This window comes from Ixodes scapularis, unplaced genomic scaffold (assembly GCF_016920785.2).
Source record: "Ixodes scapularis isolate PalLabHiFi unplaced genomic scaffold, ASM1692078v2 PGA_scaffold0__279_contigs__length_252992795, whole genome shotgun sequence".
NCBI lineage: Eukaryota > Metazoa > Arthropoda > Arachnida > Ixodida > Ixodidae > Ixodes > Ixodes scapularis.
In genome coordinates, this window is record NW_024609835.1 from 120,956,628 (window position 1) to 120,978,430 (window position 21,803).

A 21,803-nucleotide genomic window follows, 5' to 3' on the forward strand; every position below is an offset into this window, starting at 1 on the left:
TTACTGTTCTATTAGATGTATCACACGCCCTAAAGCCTTTTAAAGAAAATTCCGTTCAGATTCAAGTAACCTTTCGTTTAAAGGGATACCACAACGAAATTTCGGCGCTCATTTTTTGGTCTATATCTGTTCAAAAAAGCAGCATCACATCGAACATACCAATATCTTGTTAAAAAAGTCACGAAAAGGAATTTTAAAACGAATTAAACGATTAGCAAAGAGCACCTGGTGGATGTCGCTAACGCCTCGCTTGTAATGCCCGTCTTGGAACCTTGACAGCTAGTAACGGAGGTTGTCTCGTCTCCGGCCACGACGAGAGAAGAAGGGCAGGAGGAACTCCCCTTTTCCCGAGAATGCCTTTTGTGTGTCGCAGAAGTCGCTATTGTCCCCCTACAAGATTACAGAAGATTAAGCCGTCCCTCAAAATTCATACAAAAGCAGCCGCTTCGGTGGCTGGAACGACTAGGCCATCCTCTCGATGTCAGCCTCGCGTAGCTTTGCTCGTCTTGAGACGACCTACGTCACGATTGCGTTGGATGTCACGTGGTCTCCGCTGGGCCTTCTCCGAGCGCTTGCCAGAGTGGGCCGTTTATAACGAAAAATACAGCCAACAGGCTCAAAATACAAACGTGTGATTGTCTTTTACGGATATTGTGGATCATATTCAAACTATTTTTGAACACGACGGGAATATTTCAAATTTCATTGAAGTATCCCTTTAAAACACAGACCAATAGTTCATTAACAGTTGAGTATTTACATCCGCATGATGACTCGGCTATAAATAACTTTCTAAGAAGTACAAGCCTCATTTGTTTGCATGATTATTCACATAGCTGTTCGTCCGGAAGGCATATTTCATACTAAAAGTTCAATTAAATATTAAAAAAAAACATTTACATAAGCACACAGCATATGCTGAAAGCCTAACTTAATGGCAAATGTGCTTCAGGTGTATTTTATTATGATTTCAGGACAGACATCAACCATGTTGGCACTGACATTCAAGGGTTAAATCAAGAAAATGTGAAATTCATAAAAAAAAATAAAAAAAATTATGTTTTCACACATGCAAATGTCCCTGCTTCGCTTGCACATCACATCTAATTTCTCAAGTCACATCGGGGTTATAATAGTTCATTAGGTGCTTCCACATATGATAGGTGTCTGAAATTATGAAAACAATTGGTAGCATCGAGACAGTGTTGGTGACAGTTCCTTCTGCTGATGCACTTGCTTGGTTATTAATTAATTAGAAACCTTCCTCTAAACCCGCGCATTTCAGCAAGTCTCCTTCGATAGATATTCAGATTGTACCACATTTTTGAACAATTGTTTTATCGCATGTTGTTTAAGCTTCCTCTGGAGATCAATGTACAATACAATGGTATCGTACTTTTTCTTACGTTATTATTTCAAAGTGCCAGTGCGTGAACTATCAAGAAAAACGTGATTACACACGAAGTTGAATATAATAAAAAGCGTATTTTGCTACAATTAGCAATGTTTCTTTTATAAACCTAGCTTCTGTAGCCATCTCTTCGAAGGTCTCCACCCGCTTTTCAGCAATTTCAGAAATTCCCCAAAAATGTGTCTTCATGGCCCGATGGCCTCCACTGAATTTGTCGCTTTTCAAGTTTAAATGACTATGCCGGACAGGAATAAGGATCTTGCCATCTGACAGAACTATCTTGTCGTGTAACTTATTCAACCTCCCAACGTCAACATTACTCATGTTTTCTTGGTGTTTTTTGACGCGAACATTTCGCGTCAAAATCGCTTATGCCGTTAAATTTACTGGAGAAATTAAAATTGTGTATACGTCATAATATGTTAAATTTATAGCTAAATTTAGCGGGGAAACTGACATTGGGCATAGGTCACTTGATGTCAGTTTTCCCACGAATTTTAGCTGGTACTGAATTGTTGTGTATGTCACGTGACGCCGGGTCACGTGTTGCGAATTTCCCGCTAAATTTCCGGTGGGAACTGAATTGGTGTATGGGTCACATGACTTTAGGCCAATTCATGTAAACTTCTCGCCTAACTTTAAGCGGCAACTGCACGAAGGTTTAGACGGAGGGACAAATTTGAAAACCGTTAGCATTAGAGGCTTCATTAAAAAGTATGTAAAACAACTATATTTATTAATATGAACGAGTATCATCTTTGGAATAACAAGATGGGATTATTCTTTTCCTTGTCTTAAAGACTATAGTTTCTGGTTTTGTTAAAACCGACACACCAGTTGTTTCTCCGAACACTTGGAAACATCCCTAGAAATATGCGTCTGAGGAAAAAGAACTCTCTTCTCTATCAAATTCCCAACCACGGCGGACGTCAAAGAATGCAAAAGAAAACATATTTATGCACAAAGTAATTACGAAGTAATTTTGTAACACCTTCTTAATTAGTGAAAATCAAAATACGGCGCCAATTTGAAACCTGCTGAATCGTCATCGAAAACACACTGAGTCAGTCAATTTTAGGACAATTGGGGAAGCGCGCGGAGGCGCTGCGCTAGAGTTATCGCAAGTGCAGCATGCGCGAGGTAGGCTATACAAAAACGCCAATGACAAGAATGTCTACCGCGTTTTCGCAAATTTGCGTCGCCAACATTGCGCCTGCGCGCTTTACAAAAGTCATTTAATTTTTTTGTATCATTTAAGCCTGGTTTGAGCTAGTTTGTTCAAGGTGATTTAAAAGGCCTTGCTGTTTCTTGTGTGTTTTTTTCTTCGTCCTTGTTCTGTATTACGCTTTTCACTTTTTAAATCTATTTCTCAGCCCTTAGCGCTTACTCGATTAATTACCTCACACGCCCGCAGTGTACTCAGAAAATATCAATAAGAAATTTGTTCGATAAAAGGCTTTAGAAAACTTAGCTTCGACGTGCCAAAATACAGAATTTCTAAAACTAAGCATGCATTATTATATCTTCATTACGCATTCTTACTGAAAGCATTCTCTTGAGGCATACGTGATTCAAAGAACTAATAATTTTACAACGTGAATCTCTACATTTATTTTGATCTCTCTTCTTTTTTTTTGAGAACAAGATGTAAAGCAACATTCCGGATGTGTATTAATCCTTACTCAGCCAATCCCTATACATTTGCCGTGCAGCGTACGTGCGCGATAAAAAAAAAGAAAGTATTACTTTTGTTTCCGATAGAATAAAATGAGGCCCTTTTCTTTGAAATCATAACTTCCAAATTTGGGATTGCCCAAAGACCTCTACTGTTTAACACCATGAAGGCTGTGGTAAGCTAAACCCGACGTTGTCAATTTTAAAGAATCAAAATATTAGTATATTTTGATTACACTCACTAATGTATGCTGATAACATGGTACGAATCACCCAGCCACAATCATACTCAGGGATTAATTAGAACTACAGTTTTGGTGTATTTTTTCATCAATCACTATAGCAGCGTCAAAAATGCATCTACCATCTTTGCTCTCGTCGGTTTTCCGCGGTAGAAGCTATTGGCGGATGAACCAATCACGCACAGTGAATGCACCATGATCCTGCGTGTTCTTTCTGATTGGTTCAGCCGATGATGGCAAACGCCTAAAGGCGACGAGCGCCACGAAAGTGCAATTTCGGCGCAACCTGATTCAATCCATCAGATCGCAAAGTCGGCGAGAGGATAAAAGTTCGAGAGAAGCTCCTCCCACCCCTTTCCACTTTGGCAGAGTGATCGCTGGTGAGGATGTCGCCTCTTCTGGTACAGTGCAAGAAGTGGTCGGAGTTTCCCCCAAATTCTTCACCTTACTAACACAATAGAATTGGCTGTGGCCGAACCTAAAGTGAAACGGAGTATATAAATTTTATACCTGGATAATCATACCCGTTGAAAAATTCACACTAACATTTTCGTGCATTTCATCAATCAATGCGCTTAGAATTTATTGCTAATTTAATTGCGTTGTTTCAGATATTTCGGTCTTTCCCCGAGCGGGCAAGCTCTTAAATTGGTGGGATAAATTTAGCAGCATTATCTAATCTTTAAGATGCGTTGAGATTGATATGCTTAAGAAAAGTGTCCCAAACCTCTGCCTGGGGACGACGTGGAGTGCTTATCATAATATTCAAAATAATTGTATACATTCTTAAGGCATTTAGGTTCCATCAGTCATCTCCAAGGTAAAATTGAAACCGTTCCAGACGCTCACAAGCAGCCTAGACATTTTCGGGTTCTGTCGCCTGAGAAGGTCTTACCATCAGGTGATGACATAATCATAGCAGTATCAGAAATTAATGTTCAAAATGCACACGCGTGAACACGCTAAAATTTATTGGCAGTTGTTTTTAATTACTTGTCCAAAATGTTCTCTTTCGATTACCGTCGCAGCTTTCTCTCGCCGTTCTCTGCGTCGTCCTCACAGTCGCCTGTGCCGGTGGCTTCAGCCTGGGACACGGCTTCAGCGGCTACGGCCTCAGCGGCCACGGTCGCGGCGGATACGGTGGCTATGGCCTTGGTGGTCTCGGCGGCTTCGGGCAGGGCTTTGTTGTTAAAGGAGTCATGAAACGCTTTTTCAACTTTTTTCTGTTTAGCTTTCCTCCTCAACTCATAAATCGCGCATTGTACCAAACAGTTCAAGAAGTCGGAAAGGGGGAGTCCCCTCTTGCTCCGAATCTCGCTTGTGTAGCCGGACACAGCCATTGTCCCCCTAAAAGATTAGCCCGTCGCTCAAAATTCCGACTAGTTGCTTTCCCCACCCCGTTCACCCCGAAGCTGACAGTGCTGTGGAAGCTACATGCTCGTTGGGCCAGCCACACATTTTCCACGTGATCACGCTCTCTCGCGCATACCGACTCGCAGAGAATGAGGTCAGGTGATAAAAGGGAGGCGGCTGATTGGTCCGGCAAGCGCGTAGCTTCCACCGCAATGTCAGCTTAGGGGTACAGGGATTAAGTGAGGTCCGGTGTTGTTTGACGTGCGCTTGGGTCCTGGTGACGCGCTGCGGGGGCCCGGTTATGGTGGCTAGTAGCCCGGTGACGCGCTGCGGGGTCCGCGGATGTATCACAGTGAAAAGGCGGAGAGTTTACGAAGGGAAGGAGGTACGAAATAGTCCGCTATGTTTTGCAAATTTTCGTAGCCAAAATCAGGCTTCTGACTTTCTACCTTTGTTCTTTTGGCCCACTGAACGATGTGCTATTAGTAAAATCCCAATATAAATGATTTACTCCAGCCCAAAATTCGTTTCATGGGTCCTTTAAGTATGCAGGAAGCTACGGAGGAAGCTACGGTGGATCCTACGGACGCTACGGTGGCCACTACGGGGATCTCTGAGGGTGGCTTCTTTGGATAGATTACTATTCTGGTGAGCACTGCACATTTTATTTTTATAATTTTTATACTTTGTGTTTTACTGAAATTTATTGAAACCTGGAAAATAGGGAACTTTTTTGGGTCCCTAGGATTCCTGCATGTTGAGTTATTATGTGTCCATTCAAAAGCAGTATAATTTTGAATTATAATAATTATAAATACATGGGTTTGTATGCATGCTTAATCTCGCCCTTGTTGCTGTAATTGATCCTAGAATAAAAGATCATCAACTGTAATTGACAAAGCTTTACACCATGATGATCTACTGTATTCATGCACAACATTGATTGTATTATTTGTAAAGATCACCTTTCCTTTTTCAATAAATTAGCTATGAATATTTTATTCTTGTATGTTTCTCATTAGAGGTTATATATATACTACATAAGAATATAAGTGCGACCTAGTATTATATAATAAAATGTTTTATTAATAGAGGTTTATTATTCGGTTGTGAAAATTGATATGTTATAATTGCAGTATAGTGTGTGTTTTTTTTTCAGCATTATCTTCAGCACGAGCAACCCGTTCCTTCGTTAGATGACCCGCTTCGAAATGCTGAGATATAAATTGTTTTTGACGCAATGAGAAAAAACTCCGATAATAAAAAATGTAAATAGTGCGTTAGAATTTATGTATCAAGCGACCTTATTTATATCGATCAATAAATGAATTAATCAGTTTTTTTTAATACAGTAAATGCAAGTTAGATGTTATTAAAAAACCATGTACCCGCAGCCGATTTGGATAGTTTCGGTATATAAGGAAATTATTAGGATGAGACATACTAGTAACCAACCCACTGAAAATGCAATGAAAATCAACAAAACGTCAAGTTAATAAATAGTTATATAATGCAAAAAACTGCACAGATAAATTAAATTAACACACATAATTTTCTATCACAAACAATTATTAAGCAAAATGACATTTCCACTACCCACGACAAGTTACCAACGATGACAGCACATGGTGCTAGTCCGGAAATCTAGCCACCGTGGATCATCTCAACCGGGGATCCACCGCTACTACACGCACGCGACGGGAAGTAATGTGCAACCTTTCTTCTCGGCATTACTCAAAACCTTTACAGAATGGACACGCCCAGCGGGCGAAGCTTAACACAAGAAGATGATTCAATACTCTCTCCCGAAATTTATTGGAGAGGCCAACATCCGCCATCTTTTTTAACATTTTCATCCACCCCGCACTATATATTTCAACGTCCCCTCTCCCCCCTCCCTCCCCCTTCACAAATAATCCAAAGTCAAGGTTGTGAAGGGATATTTATTGAAATGTTACAATCAAAAATACATCGGCATTAATATATATGATTGGATGTATATCTTATTCAAAAGTATGTGTATACGGCGTCGCTTTTATATTTAAAGGAGTTTTTGCCGCTTTTGGTGCGCTGAAGAGTATTTCACTTGACTGAAGAAGTCCGAATACACATAAAATATATGCGTGCCCATCCCACAGCTTAGGAAACGAGCGATTAAGTGTCATACTTTATCTCCTTTAAGACGAGAAGAGAAAAATCAACAAACCGGTTAGAAGATTTTTGTCAATCAGGAGTGTGGTCTCGTGCTCCGATCCTGAACGTCGACAGCGACGCCGCTCAGAATCGCTGCTAATGATGGCAACAACGCTAGAAGAAAAGTTTAAGGGTACAACTCACACTAAAATGTGGGTCTTCGTTTTTTTTCTCATTATGTGTACTTATAAATCAGGGCAGTGTGTGTTCCGTTTTTGATGGTGTCTATCACGGAGGTTTTCTTTATGCAGTGTCATTTGGTCGAACCAAACGGTGTGTTAATGATCAGTTGAGTGAGCACAAGAGAGCAGTAAAAGTAATTCGCCTAACTGCGAAATAGCTAAACATCTTGAAGAGTGTGGAAATCGTGTGGGCAGAGTGCGATAGCACAACCGTGTTATTAATAAAACAATTGTACAAAATAAGTCCTCAAGGGGACAATTAGAATAGATTATGTTGGAAACTGTATAAGTCAGTCATCAATGGCACTCGATGGAGTAACAAGAAGGTCTTTGCGGTTGTAATCTGCAAGTATTTTTGTTTCTTTTTTTTTCGATTGCAAGCATTTGGGATGTTTTGTGGGTGGATGGAAGTGACCTTGGCCATTGTGTAATTTGTTTTTAGGATTGCAAGCGTTCGGGATGTTTCGGTGTTTAATGAATGTCACCTTGGTCATTGTGTGGATGGCGTGGTCTTTTGTTTCATGTGAACCCTGTACCATCTTTTGTAGTTGTGTGTAAACTCTAGCGAACCATCCGGCCGAGTGCAAGTGGAGGGCGGTATGGACCTGACGAGTATAAAAGAAGTGTCTTGAATAATAATTTAGTGGCCGTGTTTGAGATGTCCTGTGCTTGTCCCCTCTTTGTAACCTCCGTTTTAGGTTTTAGAAATGCTTAACTTTACCCAGCTCGCCTGATTTGTTACGTTATCTGCATAAAAATAAACTCTGCGAGAACAAACCACCGGCCTTAGCGGACTTCAAGAATTGCAAAAACATACTAATTAGCAAGATAAATAACTAAAACTGACTAATTATTGTTTAACTGGTTATATTAAACATAGGGTTCACTGACAAAATTCATAAACATGCTCCAAAACAAGACAAGTAGACCTTACCCCCAAAAAAGTATTTAAATACCGTTACGCGTTACTAGCTCAAAAAGTAACTAAATACGTTGCTCGCTACTGATTCTCGAAAGGAATCCGTTACGTTACCTCAAAAGTAACGAATCACATTTTTCGTTATCTTGACGGTCAAATGGCAAATGCAGAACTTTTGGTTCATGATTTTATTTTTCGTCGGTTATGTTTAATTTCTTTTCCGGTTATATTTCCCCGCTTCCATGAGAATACATCTTCGGCGGGGCTGAAAAGCCGTTCTACTGACGCGCTCGAATGAACGACAGTGTTGTGCTTCAGGGAGAGCTGTTGCGCTTGTCCTGTATACTTCTTGCACTTGTCTTTTATTACCTATTTTATTTGTTTAACTAAGATGAACCTCTCTCTTCTGTTCTCTCCGCTTCTAAAGTTCCAAGTTGAAAATGGGATCTGCACCTTTCCGTGTTGGCAACCTCTAGGTTTACATTCGGTCTGTGCACAATTTGAGAAAGGTTTAACCAACGTACCTTAGTGTGTTTGCTAGGTGAGGGACATTCCCCAGCTATAAAGTTTGACTTGCGTGTTCAACGATAAGCGTTGCTACACTGTCATACCGTTTAGTTGCTTTCAGGTTGCCCATCGGCTTTTGTCGCAATAGACGCATACTCAGGCTAGAATTAAAACGAGGTTGTTTCAACGGTGTTGAACACGTGATCCTCAAAAGCAACGAAATATCGTTACTCGTTACTTGGCCTTAAAATTAACTAAGTACGTTACTCGTTCCCTTTATATAAAGGTAACTAAATACAGTACTCGTTACCAAAAAGCAACTAAGTAGAAATAACTCGCTACTAGTAAGGCGTTACGTACAAGACTGTCGAAAACGACTAAATCAGCTTTTTTAAGGAAGACATGAGGAAGGGTCAGCATTTTAGGGTGTTCCCCACGTGAAAACTAGCGTAGCCCGAACGAATATAGGTCTGCAGTCGACCGTTAAAACAGCAATCTACAGCTCACAAATTTGGCATGACTACCATTTTGCAGAATCCTTCGAGCACCGTGTTCCCAAAGTAAACACGACACCGACTTCTGAAACCAAAACCATGGGTCTCCCGCGTGTTTTTTCTTTATTTTATTTTGTTCGCCCATAGTTGCTCGTTGCGTTTCGCGTCCAGCGTAGCAAAGAGAAAAACAATTATGCTGTTTTAGTTACAGTTTAGTAATCATTTCCGGTCCGATTTATACTTTTCATGGTTATTCATGCGGAAATCACAACAGTATTCCTAAAAATTGCAAACCAAAACGTGACCAAGCTGGCCCGTCTCTTGTTTCGACCAATCGCTGACGCGTCTCTTGTGACGTCGCGCTTCTTGGCCCAGCAACGGTCATGTGAGCTCCGCTTCTCCTGGATTCTCCCACAACTCTCCGGGCGGACCCCCAGTGGATCCCGGTACGATTATTACCGCGACTGTTTAATTGATTTGCGCGGCAGACAAGCGCCGGTTTCGACTAAAATTCGAGTAACATGGCCTGAGACGTGCCTGGAACCCAGTTCAATCGCCAAAAAAATATCCGAAATTGCCTTCATTGTCTCTTTAAGCTCTTTTGAGTGAAGGCTCTGCATCCTGCTGAGGCTGCAGTCAAAGCAGAGCTCGGTTAGAACCTCCCTGTCGTCAAAGCTGGATCAGGCCATACACCTTTTCATGGCATCTTTTGGTGCTGTTTGCGTGGTTAATCCCCCAGGACTCACTCGCAGCTCAAGGTAGTGACGGGTTCTTGACGACAGGCACAATACGTCATAACAAAAATTGAGCCCTGACAGAGCTAACACAGTCCACACTCCCTAGGGGACTTTGTATCGATTATAACCCCAGAGGATACTGGCCGTTGCGATTGCTCTTCACCTGCTCTTCGCCTGTACTCTGACCTCAGCAATAAAAACTTTCAGTATTCGCTGCTTTCTTTGACATTGTGAAAGTTTATCACCTGCTCGTCCGTCTGACCTGTAATTTGTGTTTGGTGATACCTACTCTCTCTGACATTTATTCACTTTTGGAAACAGCCTAATGTTATGGCAGAAGTTAATTCGAAGGTCAGGTTTCGTCAGGTTCCGTCATCAAGCTCTAATGATGTCCATTCTTTCACACGTGCACTGTTTGCGCAATATTCTCTGGTGTGATGCGCGAGACACATGCGCGTCAAAACTGTCCGATCCGGCGTGCGAACTGTCGGGAAGATGGCTGCTCCGAATCGCCGCACACGACGGTTCGCGACACATGGTTTCCGACGCGTCGTTGCGTCGCTCCGTTCAGCTCCGCCCAGTTTCGGGTGTCCCTCTACCAAATGGATGGATGGATGCTAATGGCTATATTTATAACGGGCGGTAACTCGCGCCACCTAGCCTAGAAAACTAAAATACTTCCCTCGCCCTTCTTCGTTTTTCTGACTTTAAAACAAACGTAATAGTTTTATTACATTCTATCAAAGTATGCGTGTGTGAAGATTTTCCGTGAGGCTATTTTTCTGCTCAACATCACTTAATCGCGAAGGACCGCAGCGGACCTTAGAGCCACCCCAGCGAAACGAGCACTGCGTACAAATCACGTGACTACGTACCGCGCGCATTACTGCGTCTCTCCCGAAGCTCACATGACATTCGAATGGCTCGTAGCGTCCGCTGCTGTCCATCGTAAGGTGAAACGGAGTATATTCGGGTTTCGACGGGCTCGATCGGTACCAGAAGGCCGCCTTGCTTTGCCGCGCGAAATCAGCAGCTCGTTTTGTGCGCGCGGGAAACTCGATGGCGTCCGTTTCCTTCACCACCACGACTCGCCTCGCGTGACGCACCGCGCACCGCCACATCCGCTTCCCCGAACCACGTAGCGCCTCCTCGCCCGATCGGTCCGAAAGCCACTTGACAACATGACCTTCGCCATCCGTGCTCATTGGCTCTGGCCACTGCGGCCTTCCGAAAATCGGACCGTGCGTGCGGCGATATCTAGCAAGTTGGTCGCATGCCGTCGCCGGACGGAGCCCCCGTCCGACGCTCCGGTGCGACGAAAACCCTCGCCCTCGGACGTCATTTCGGCGGTTCGCACGTCGAATCGGATGGTTTTTTCGCGCATGTGTCTCGCGCTTGAGCCTTCGTCTTGCACAACACTCTTTGCGGTGCGAGCGTTTGTATTCCACAACAATGTGTTGCTGCTCACCCGCTATCAAATAAGAATTCTGAAGTATTGGGATTACGTACGTTGGCAGCAGTGCGCAGCAGACAGTCATCATCGTCAATGTATGGGGAGGTGGTGCCTTTGGTGGTGATTATGTGAAGCAGGCGCAAAGCCGCCAAAGGATGAGGAAGCCAGAAATTGGGCAGGCGCTATCAGTATAAAGTAGGCTATAGTCAAACTCAGTTAACCTCGCCGGTTTCGCAGTTCATTCTACATTGATGGTCCTTAGTTAAAAGGGAATATGTTTCCGCCTTCCTGATTTTGAAAATGTTATAATCCGTATCATTTTTAAATGGCCGTCGGCCGCTTTTAAGCGTGGCTGTCTGTATGTTTTTTTCCGCTCAATACGCTTGAAAGCAAGAGCAGCCATGCATGGCATTAAATAAAAACGTTTTCTCAACTCAACTCAGTGCTTCCCGCGTCCGCCGCGGGAGGGCGAGCAACAAGCTGGACGCGCGAATAGCGGGTAAATTCACGTCACGTAGAAGACAGTCATTCAATTTAAACACTAAATATTGCGGAGTATTGATCTGGCGTAACATAAACAACAATCCAGTTTGAACACTAAATTTACTGGGAAAATGACGCCACGTAAGATACATCACTTCAGTTTCTCTCCTAAATATGGCTGGGAAATTGACGTCACATGACATACACCAATTCAGTTTTTCCCTTAAATACATGGCTGGCACTGACGTCACATAGCGTACTCTTGACCACTATATAAGAGAGACAGAGAGATTCAACCTGCTTTTGTAGGAATTTTCAGTGACGGGTTAATCTTCTATAATCTTCCGGGAGGAGTATAGCGAATTCTGTGCAAATCTGGGAGACACAAAAGAGGGTCCTGATGAGAGGGAAGCTCCTTCTTCCCCTCTTCTCTGGTGGTCACCGGAGTGATCTGTGGATGGCGTCACGTCCAAGCCATGTATATATCGGGGAAGTCGACGTCACGTGAAATACGCCAATTAAGTTTCTCCCCTAGTTAAACGGGGAAATCGATGTCACAAGACATACACCAATTAGAATTTAGCACGAAATATAGCAGGGAAATATATGTTACGTGACCTACACTCTAATTTGTTTCTTCACTAAATTTAACTAAAAAACCACTGCTATCGCTAAATGTTCTTTTTTTTTTTCTTTTTTTCAGAAAAAGGGTAAAAATTGTTTCTGCTGCACCACTGATTATCGAACGCGTCAGCATTTCGGGCAGCGGTTATATAAAACAATGCATGGTGAATGCAGTCTCTAAGCACTCGTTCACGAGGTGAACGTCCCCGAAACTTCTTTCCTCCCTGATACATGCAGATCATGCCTCTTAGTGTGTGCATGATGGACGTGCACGCGATGCGCGGAGAAGGACAGAGCCGTTTCGTTGTACATACATGTTGTGCACCAGAGGCGTCAACAACGTACGCTTATGGCTCGGTGACATGGTAAGATGACTGCCTGTCAATAACACCGTGGCAGGCCAAAGAACGGAACCGCAGCCCGTGCGTGTCCACAGGCCTCTAAAGCCGGTGGAAAGAGCTTCCGAGAACGTGCAAAGCGCTCACCCGCACGCCGGCCCCGTGGCGTAACACCTTCCAATCGAGCTGCAGTAGCGGACAGCGGGGCTAGAGCGCACTTGGACCGCAGGCTGATTCATAGTGGGTTACGATGTTGTAAAGAGCCATCCTCATTCTTCAGTAATATACCGACGTACCCCACTGCGTGACGCCGAACTTAGCGAAAAGGAGCGTTGCGCGCGATCTTCGGTTTCTGGGTGTTGTCACGGCGTCGGTCTCCATTACCAGCCAATCCAGTGCGGCTTCCGTTGCTAGGCGTCCTATGGCATTGCCCTTCGGCGCGTGCAGAAGGTTTTTGCTAGCCAGGTTTCGCATCCAGTGGGGCTGTAGCAACATCCCCTGGTGACGTTACGAACTTTGAATACGTGTGCTCCACTCCACTCCAAGGTCAGCCCATGTGCAAGGTCACTAATGGTGACGCATTAAAAAACAATAAAGATTGATTTGAGATTGTTCCTGCAATCGACTGCGGAGCATGGACCACTACCAATTGCAAAAGAAACTTTGGATGTTTAACACCGGTTCACCCACTTGCAACCCAGTACGACCGAGTGAGAAAAGACCAGTTTTTAAGCCTCTTGCTACGGTTAAGACCAGATGCGCTGCTGCGGAGCAGGTCTTAAATGGTCGCAAAAGGGATAAAAGCCGGTCTCGTCTCAGCTGGTCCGACTCGGTCGCAAGTGTGTGAACCAGCCTTTAGTCTTCAGATAGAGGATCTTCAGCGCTGGCTGTCCGGAAAGCCAGGAAGCAGCTTCCTAGGTTGCATCTGTTTTCTCCAGCCACTGGCGTACACAAGTAGGTAAAAGTAGGAATATGTTAATATGAAACGTTTATAGGATAGTTTTTCAGATGAAGTAAAGCGTCAAAAAGCGTAATTGCGTTTTTCGTCGCTAAATTTTGCGGAAAAAATGACGTCATATAGGTTCATGTCACGTTACAAATACGGAAATTCAGTTTCCCCGCTAAATTTATCAAAACAAATTACGCCATGTGACTGCTGCGCTAAACATAACTATCAGTGAAAACCATGCTTGATAAGAGCTCTGAAATCGTTAATGCTAAAATGAACAGCGCCAGACAACAAAGGACAGAAAGATGAGGTACACACATGAACCACCGCGTGAGTGTACCTCCTCTTCTTTTTTTTTCTGTTTTTGACGCTGCTTATTTCCCCGTTAACATCTACCACCAACATGCCCAACTTTCCATCATATTGACAGAATGGTCAGGTGAACGCTTTTAAGTCTTAAGACTTGCACACGACTACTATTTTTTTAAGACGTGAGATTTTAAGTCTGCATTACGCATTCTTACCGACATAATCCTTTCTCGCTATCAATGACGCGAGAAAGAAAAATTTCAATGGCGCTATGCCCTTACTCAATTAAATTATCTTCACTTCTTTTTTTTTTTCGGAAAAAAATATTAAAAAAGTAACCTTATAAGTAGGAAAACTTCTCCGGCAAATTACAATCAGACCTTGAAAGGACGTATGCGCGCGCAAGAGGAATAAATTATTAAGCTCCAATGTGAATTTGCTTTCCTTTCTCGATAGGATAAAAGAGGCCCCCCCTTCTTCGGAATCATCATCTGGAGATTTGAAATTTCAAGAGACGAACAGACCTTACCGTCGAACATTATGAAGGCCGTGGTAAATTACAACATTTTCTAATTTCCGTTCACTGTTGTTTAAGGACGAGAAGGCGGCTACTTCACTTCAAAACTTGGAGCCAGAATATTCATACTCAAGCCAAATATTGCAGTTTTATATTATTGTTCACATAAATGTATAATTTATAAACAATTATATGTCCAACTGTATCGTTACGTTCAGCTCTTCCATCGCGATGGTTGTAAGCACAGTGTAAAATTATTTGCTGATTTTTAACTTTATTTAAGGCGCCTATTTTCATGACGGTGTGACATGTCCGAAGCGTCGTGTCCTAAAAACCTCCATCGCGACTAAGTGAGAACGTACATTTATTTTACGAATACATGATGGCCTACCTTCGCTTTCCTATTTCCTATCAGAGGCCTCCCAAAACGTTAGCTTATGCTGCATAAAAATAAAGGCATCTCAAATAAAACATAACAATTAAAGGCAACTCAATTTCAATCTTGTTTTTGGAAAGGGTTAATTAAATTCAACAGTTCTCGTTTCAGAGAGGTCTCCCAAAAGCAGCATGCTAAACTCAAAGTAGTCTTCATCCAAGATTTTAATTTCACGTATAGACAAACCCAACTGCACAGTTTTCAACCTGTAAAAGTAATACCACATTAAACTCTGATGTTATAAGTAATATTTTGCGGGGTCAGAGGCTCACCTACTTTTTTCAATAGGTGATGTCATTGCTCTACTTGTATCATGAAACTATGTTCGAATTTCTCATAATTAGTCTTTGCGACTAGATCACTTATTCGATCGCAACAATTCGTTTTATATAAGATTGTAATCGGAGACGACGGGCGAAAAGGAGACAAAGGACAAACACACACACCCCAAATGACATGTTTGTGTTTGTCCCCTGTCTCCTTGTCGTCCGTCGGCCCCGGTTGGAATCATCGGTAACTTTAACAAGCTCGCTTGTTTATTGACCTGTCTTCATTCCTTTTATGTTTCCTGAAATGAACATACACTCATTGAATTGTTTTGGTCTTCTTTATTGCCGCAGCTTTCCCTCGCCGTACTCTTCGTCATGCTCGCCGTTGCCTGTGCTGGTGGTTTCGGTCTGGGACACGGCTTTGGCGGCTATGGCCTTGGTGGCCACGGCCTCGGCGGATATGGCGGCTACGGCCTCGGTGGTCTCGGTGGCTTCGGGCACGGCTTTGGTGGCCACTACGGAGGCAGTTACGGTGGATCCTACGGTGGATCCTACGGTGGACACTACGGCGGTCTCGGTGGTGGCTTCTTCGGATAGATCACTGTTCTGGTCAGAACTGCACATTTTATTTCTAGTAAATCACATCATTACCCATACAAAAATGGTCTATGGACGTCTATGGAAAATCTTATGGTAAGCTATCACCTTCTATGGCCCTCTATGGTCAGCCATTAGAAACCCTAAAACACGCTATAGCCACCTATAGAAAAATGTATGTCTTCAAAGCTTTAGAATCTCGACCATTCCGATTTCTATACCTGGCTATAGAATAATTTATGACTACGCAGCTATAGACTCGCGACTATTCATTATTCTTTAGCGAGCTATAGAAATATGAATGTCCTTGATGCTATAGATACGCGACTATTGAGTGTGCTTTAGCCGGCTATAGAGCGGTGTATGTCCCTAAATCTATAGAATCGCGACCATTGAATTTTCTTTAGCTTACTCTATAGCGTTTTATGTCACCAAAGCTATAGGCCTCTGACCTTTCAATGTTCTTTAGCCGGCTATAGAGAGGTGTATGTCCCTAAATCTATAGACTCGCGACCGTCGAACTTTCTTTAGCCGTCCCTATAGTGTTTTATGTCACCAAAGCTATAGGCCTCCGACCATTCAATTTGCTTTAGCCGACTATAGAGTGGTGTATTTATAGAATTGCGACCATTGAATTTTCTTATGCCGACTCAATAGTGTTCCATGTCACCAAAGCTATAGCCTCCGACCTTACAATGCGCTTTAGCCGGCTACAGAGGGATGTACGTCTCCCGAGCTATAGACTCACGACCATCCAATTTTTTTAGTCGGTTCACTGGTTTGCTTAGGCTATAGGCCCGCGACCCTCTTTTTTCTTTTTTTTTACTGAGATGTACGAAGGTGGAAGAGAGTCATTCATGCGCTCGATCGGGGCGAGAATTTTCTTCAGCCAGGTTAACGGGGCGTACGTCGCCGCGGCTATACGCCCGCGATCACAAAAGCGTCCTTAGCTGCCTATAGGACTATTGCAGTTTTGCCGGCTGCTTTCCCTGCGCATTGCCTTATTTCGGCGTTGACGTCATCTCAATCTTCCGTTTTTTAGCTCTAATTATCTGTTGTTTCCAGTGTATTTTGTGAGTATATGTATTTCGTAGCGCGCCTTCTACTTTTTCCGTTTCCCTGCCATGTTTGTATTTCTTTCCGCCTGCTGTGCTAAGTATATTTAATGTTTTTTTTGTGTATATTTTGTCGTTCTCGACGCGGCGTCAAGAACGCTGCTTACGCCACTACAGAGGTGAGCTTTACTATTGTCACGACGGTTTATCGCGCTATAAAGCCGTCTATTGGACTCGTATAAAGTCTCGAGAGGGCGGTTTCGAATGCCGGTGCACATGTCATCGGTGTAGGTAGAGCAACGACGTAGCAATCGCGACGCGAGTGCTGACTGCGCCTCGATCTGGCCGGCCGCGCCCGCTCGGTGGAAATGTAAGCTTGGGACTCTCGAGCCCCGTTAGCTTACTGAAGATGCAAGACACTACTTGGTCATCGCGAATCCTTTGCCCTTCGAATGGCTTCGAAGCCGTTCCAGCGCCCGGCGTATACCCTACGCAGCGTCCTCCAACAACCGTTCGCACAGCATCGGAACCCTCCGTCTGCGAGCGCCGGCGGTTCGCCGTCGCGGGGATTATGTTCGCGGGAGTTCATGTTCGTGGTGTTTCATGTTCACCGCAGGAGTTCATAAAATACTCCCATTCAAGTCGCAACGATAAATCGTCGGCGCTCGCAGACTGCCAGTAGGCTCCAGAAAGGTTGCGATGCTGCGCGGGCGGTCGCTGACAGGCGCTGCTGCCTAGGGTACGCCGAGCACTGGAACGTTTTCGCCGGCGTTCGCAGGACAAAGATTCTCAACGACAAAGCAGCGCCCTGCATCATCAGCAAGTTAACGCTGCTCGAGAGTCCCACGCTCACATTTTATCAGAGTGAGGCGCAGTCGTCTCTCATTTCGCGATTGCTGCGTCATTGCTCTGACTAAACAATTGACAGTTCTCTCGAGACTTCGTGAGCGTTAAATCAACGCGTCTATAGCGCGATAGAGTGCCGTGACAACAAAAAAGCTTACCCCGGGAGGGGCATAAGCAGCGGTGCAATGTCCGTCAACGCCCATGTCGAGAACGGCAAAATATACAAAAATAACAGCCGAAAAAAAAATTAATATCATTAGGCACGCGCTACTTTAGGTGTGTCCTATTATCTCTCTGTTCTGCGAATTCAACAAATCAGCAAGTGCTGTGGCTAATTTCTCTTCTTTTTCTTTAAATTATGAGACATTAAACTCATTGGAGCTTCTTGGAGCACACACTCCCACCATGAGCCATCATGGTGCTCAGAGATTGTAATTGATGGCAGTGATATAGACTGAACTCACGGATGAAAAACGTATTACGGCACAAATTTCTTAAACCACGCAATCATAGATGCCACAACGATGCAAAGATTCCCAAAATTGACGTTTAAAAATGCGAACCTAACAGTGTACACATAATTCAAAAGTGCTTGGTAAACATATATATATATATATATATATATATATATATATATATATATATATATATATATTTATTTATTTATTTGTTTGTGGACATCCTGCGCAAAGAAAAACTATTCGCCATTAATTATTCATTTTAAATTATAATGTGGACTACACGGCGTAAAATATGATATCCTCTAACCTGCCTCGTTTTGGGTCACTTCTGGGAAATGCAGCTTTAGAAAGAAGTCCAAAAGCTGGGGGGCCTTCATGGAGCTGTCCTGTTCACTCGGTAGTGACAGCAGAGTAGACACTATGCGTGTTTGAGTCCAATCATGTCTCCGGTTAGGGTCCCGTGACAACTGTCTCGAAGCTGGTGATAACGCTGGACACGGCACCTGCCTTAAGCCCAAGGCCACACATAGCATCCACTGCACTATCAACCTTGGCTCGAACTGTCAACAGGATATAAGTGACACATTCTCTCGCTGTGTTCATTGTTGGTATGCCCCTGAAGATTAGTCTTTGTGATCGCACCCCCGTTCTGGCCTTGAAAGAGCTCTGTTTTTCAATTTTTCTGTTTTCTCTCTCTCCCTAAGCTAAAAGCATTGCAGAAGGTGCGGACTAGGCGGACCAATCAACCGTAGACTTTCTATCGCTTCACTCCGCTCTCTGTGCGCATGTAACGGAAGGAGCGTGATCACGTGGTTTGACGGATGACGTAATAGCCGCTGCCAATCCCGGAATGAGGCTGCAAGCTTGTACATGTCTGTTTTTGTCCCTCTGTTTGTTTTGTGCTTTCTTACTGTTACATCTGTCCCAACACGCTCGTCGAAGTCTGCGGACCTAGTTTCGCGTGTCGTGCGGCCCGCGGGGCAGCTGTGGATTTCGCTTCTATGTTAAAAGGTATCCCGATCGAAAAGTCCTACCCCTATGTCGGCAACAAGCGATTTCTTCAAAGAAGCCCAAGACATTCTTGTGATACGTTCAGTGTTCGGTTCGGCAAATGACAGCTTGTGCTGCATCGTGGTGAATCTTCACGGATCCCTTCCTTCTCGGTTTTGTGTTTGAGTGGTTGGTCTGCAGTGCCCGTGTCGACGTATATTTCGGATTACATCTTTCAGGTCCGGTATTTTGAACGTAAGTGCGCTGCAACCTACTCGGCGACAATTGACCGTTCTGTAGTGTCTATCTCCTGGCAGTGCCTATCTTCTGACAGCTGGGAGAATAATTTCCCCGTAATTCTACCGCAGTCGCCTGCCATTAGCTCTCTGAAATCATGTGAAAATTGTAGTTAGAATACTGACATTCTTATTCTCCCTGTGTTTTGTGAAAAGACGTTTCATGGACACCTTTTCGTGGATAGACGCTTCATGGACACACGTTTAGTCGGCACTCGTTACGCGAATTGCACGCTGCAGGGACATTTCGTCGCGCCTGTATTCCTGAGGCGCGTGCTCACCGACTCAGCCCACCCGTTCACGCCACTTCTTGGCAAATCATTACAAAAAAAAAAAAAATTTTGAGCTGTTTATACACGTCACGTGTTGATGAAACGATCTCGATGAAACGTCTTTTGATAAACTGATTGCAGCGCCAATGAGTGGCGATTGGCATTAAAATTTCGGGGGGGAAGGGGGGGGGGGGAATTCGGCCGGCTGCCGGGGGACTAGACACTACCCAGGAATTGCCTTTGGTTCTTGTTTGCTTTACAATATTCTCAGTTGTATAACAGCTCAGTAGTACCTCTTCACATAGTAGAGATTGCTTAGTGCGTGCTTGTATACAGAATGGGCTGTGTGTAATAAACTTCTAGGAGATTTGAAAACAATACCTTGTGTCTGTTTACCTGTGCTTTTGCAAACACCTGAGTGAGTGCATTCGTTTTTTGTTGTTGTTTTGTTGAAATGTTAGCTCTTTGTTTTAAATGGGGCTATGAAGTTCGGCACGTCTCACAAGGTTTTTTTAAAGATATCCAGTGACAACAAATAATTTGTTTCACATTTCATACGATTGCGGTAAAAAGAAAAACTACAGGCAGCTATGGCGCGATGGTAAAGAGACTCATAAGACGAGCTATAGAATGAGCTATAGCGGACCATGCCAAAAGCCATAGGCGGCTAAAGAAACCATAGGAAAAGCCATAAGCAGCTATAGCACGGTGTCTAAAAAAATCCATAAAGTAAGCCATAGAGATCTCTACAGCAGACCATATAAAAAGCTATAGGCGACTAAAGGAACCATAGGAAATGCCATAGGCGGCCGTAGAACGATGGGTAGAGAGAACCATAGGACGAACTATAGAATGAGCTATAGCGAACCATACAAAGAGCAATAGGCAGCTAAAGAAACCACAGGAAAAGCCATAGGCAGCTATAGCACGGTGTCTAAAGAGATCCATAAAGTAAGCCATAGAGATCTCTATAGAAGACCTTACAAGAAGCTATAGACGGCCAAAGGAACCAAAAGAAAAGCCATAAGCGGCTATAGCATCCTTTCTAAAGAGACCCATAGATTAAACCATACAAAATTCGATAGCCAAATTTCCATTGAAAAAGCTATAGACAACCATAAGGTAGACCATAGGAAAAGCTATAGACAGCCATAGAAGCGGGTATAGCTAATTGGGCCAATTTTCTATAGCCGGCCATACAAAGGATTTTCTATAGCCGACCATAGACCATTTTTGTATGGGTATATTTTACGAATTTTTTTAAAAACTGAATGGTAAGAAATCAGTACTGTTAATTAAGAATATATTTTGTGTTGTTCGGTAGTTATATCTCATCGTTCAAATCTAACGCCATTATAATTGTTTTCCTTACCATTTTTTTAGTTATTTTATAAACTCTCTCGCATACTCCAATATTTGAGCCTTAAATGAAAGCGTTCCTATTGTTATTGCTACAAAAGAATAAAAACATGATGACGCAATCTTTGTGTGATCGCTTATATGTCCTTCATAGTAAAGTTCGTAAGATATAAAATAGAGATTATATTGATTGTACTTTTTTATTCTCTGCAGGACCATCGGAATCAACAACAAACTTTCCCTGGAGAGATGATATGCTACCGGCAGGATACGATATAACTTATTTTCTTTTCTCACAAGAAAAACAAAACAAAACTATGGCAATAAATATGTAAATATCGCATACAAGGATTGAGAACATTGTATCTATTCGACACCACTCTATCTCGTATTTATCGTGACACAGAATGGATTTGCTTGCGTTAAAGACGCACAAAAGTGATTTCTCGTTTTTTTTAAATATTGAGTTAAGTATTCTACGCAGTCTTGCAAAACAAAATATTTGCATGCATAGCTCGCATCTTAAAACAACACTCAAATATTATTTCCAAGAGGATTTTTTTTTAATTTTTTGTCCATGGCCTTTATAGCGGAGTCTCCACAGGGAAGACCAAAGGGATGACTGGCGCTTTGTTTAGGGGAATTGATAAAGCCAAGATTGACCATTCATCAAAATCGTGGCCGCACTTAGAGTCTCCGCAGCATCTTTAGGCACCATTCGCCCCGCACCACGTTTTGTACTTCGTTCAAATTACGTAGCTCACTAGAGGCGACAGGATTCTCATGCAGAGGTGGTTATCAGCAACCCTCCTAGTAGATAGGAAACTAATCTTCGGG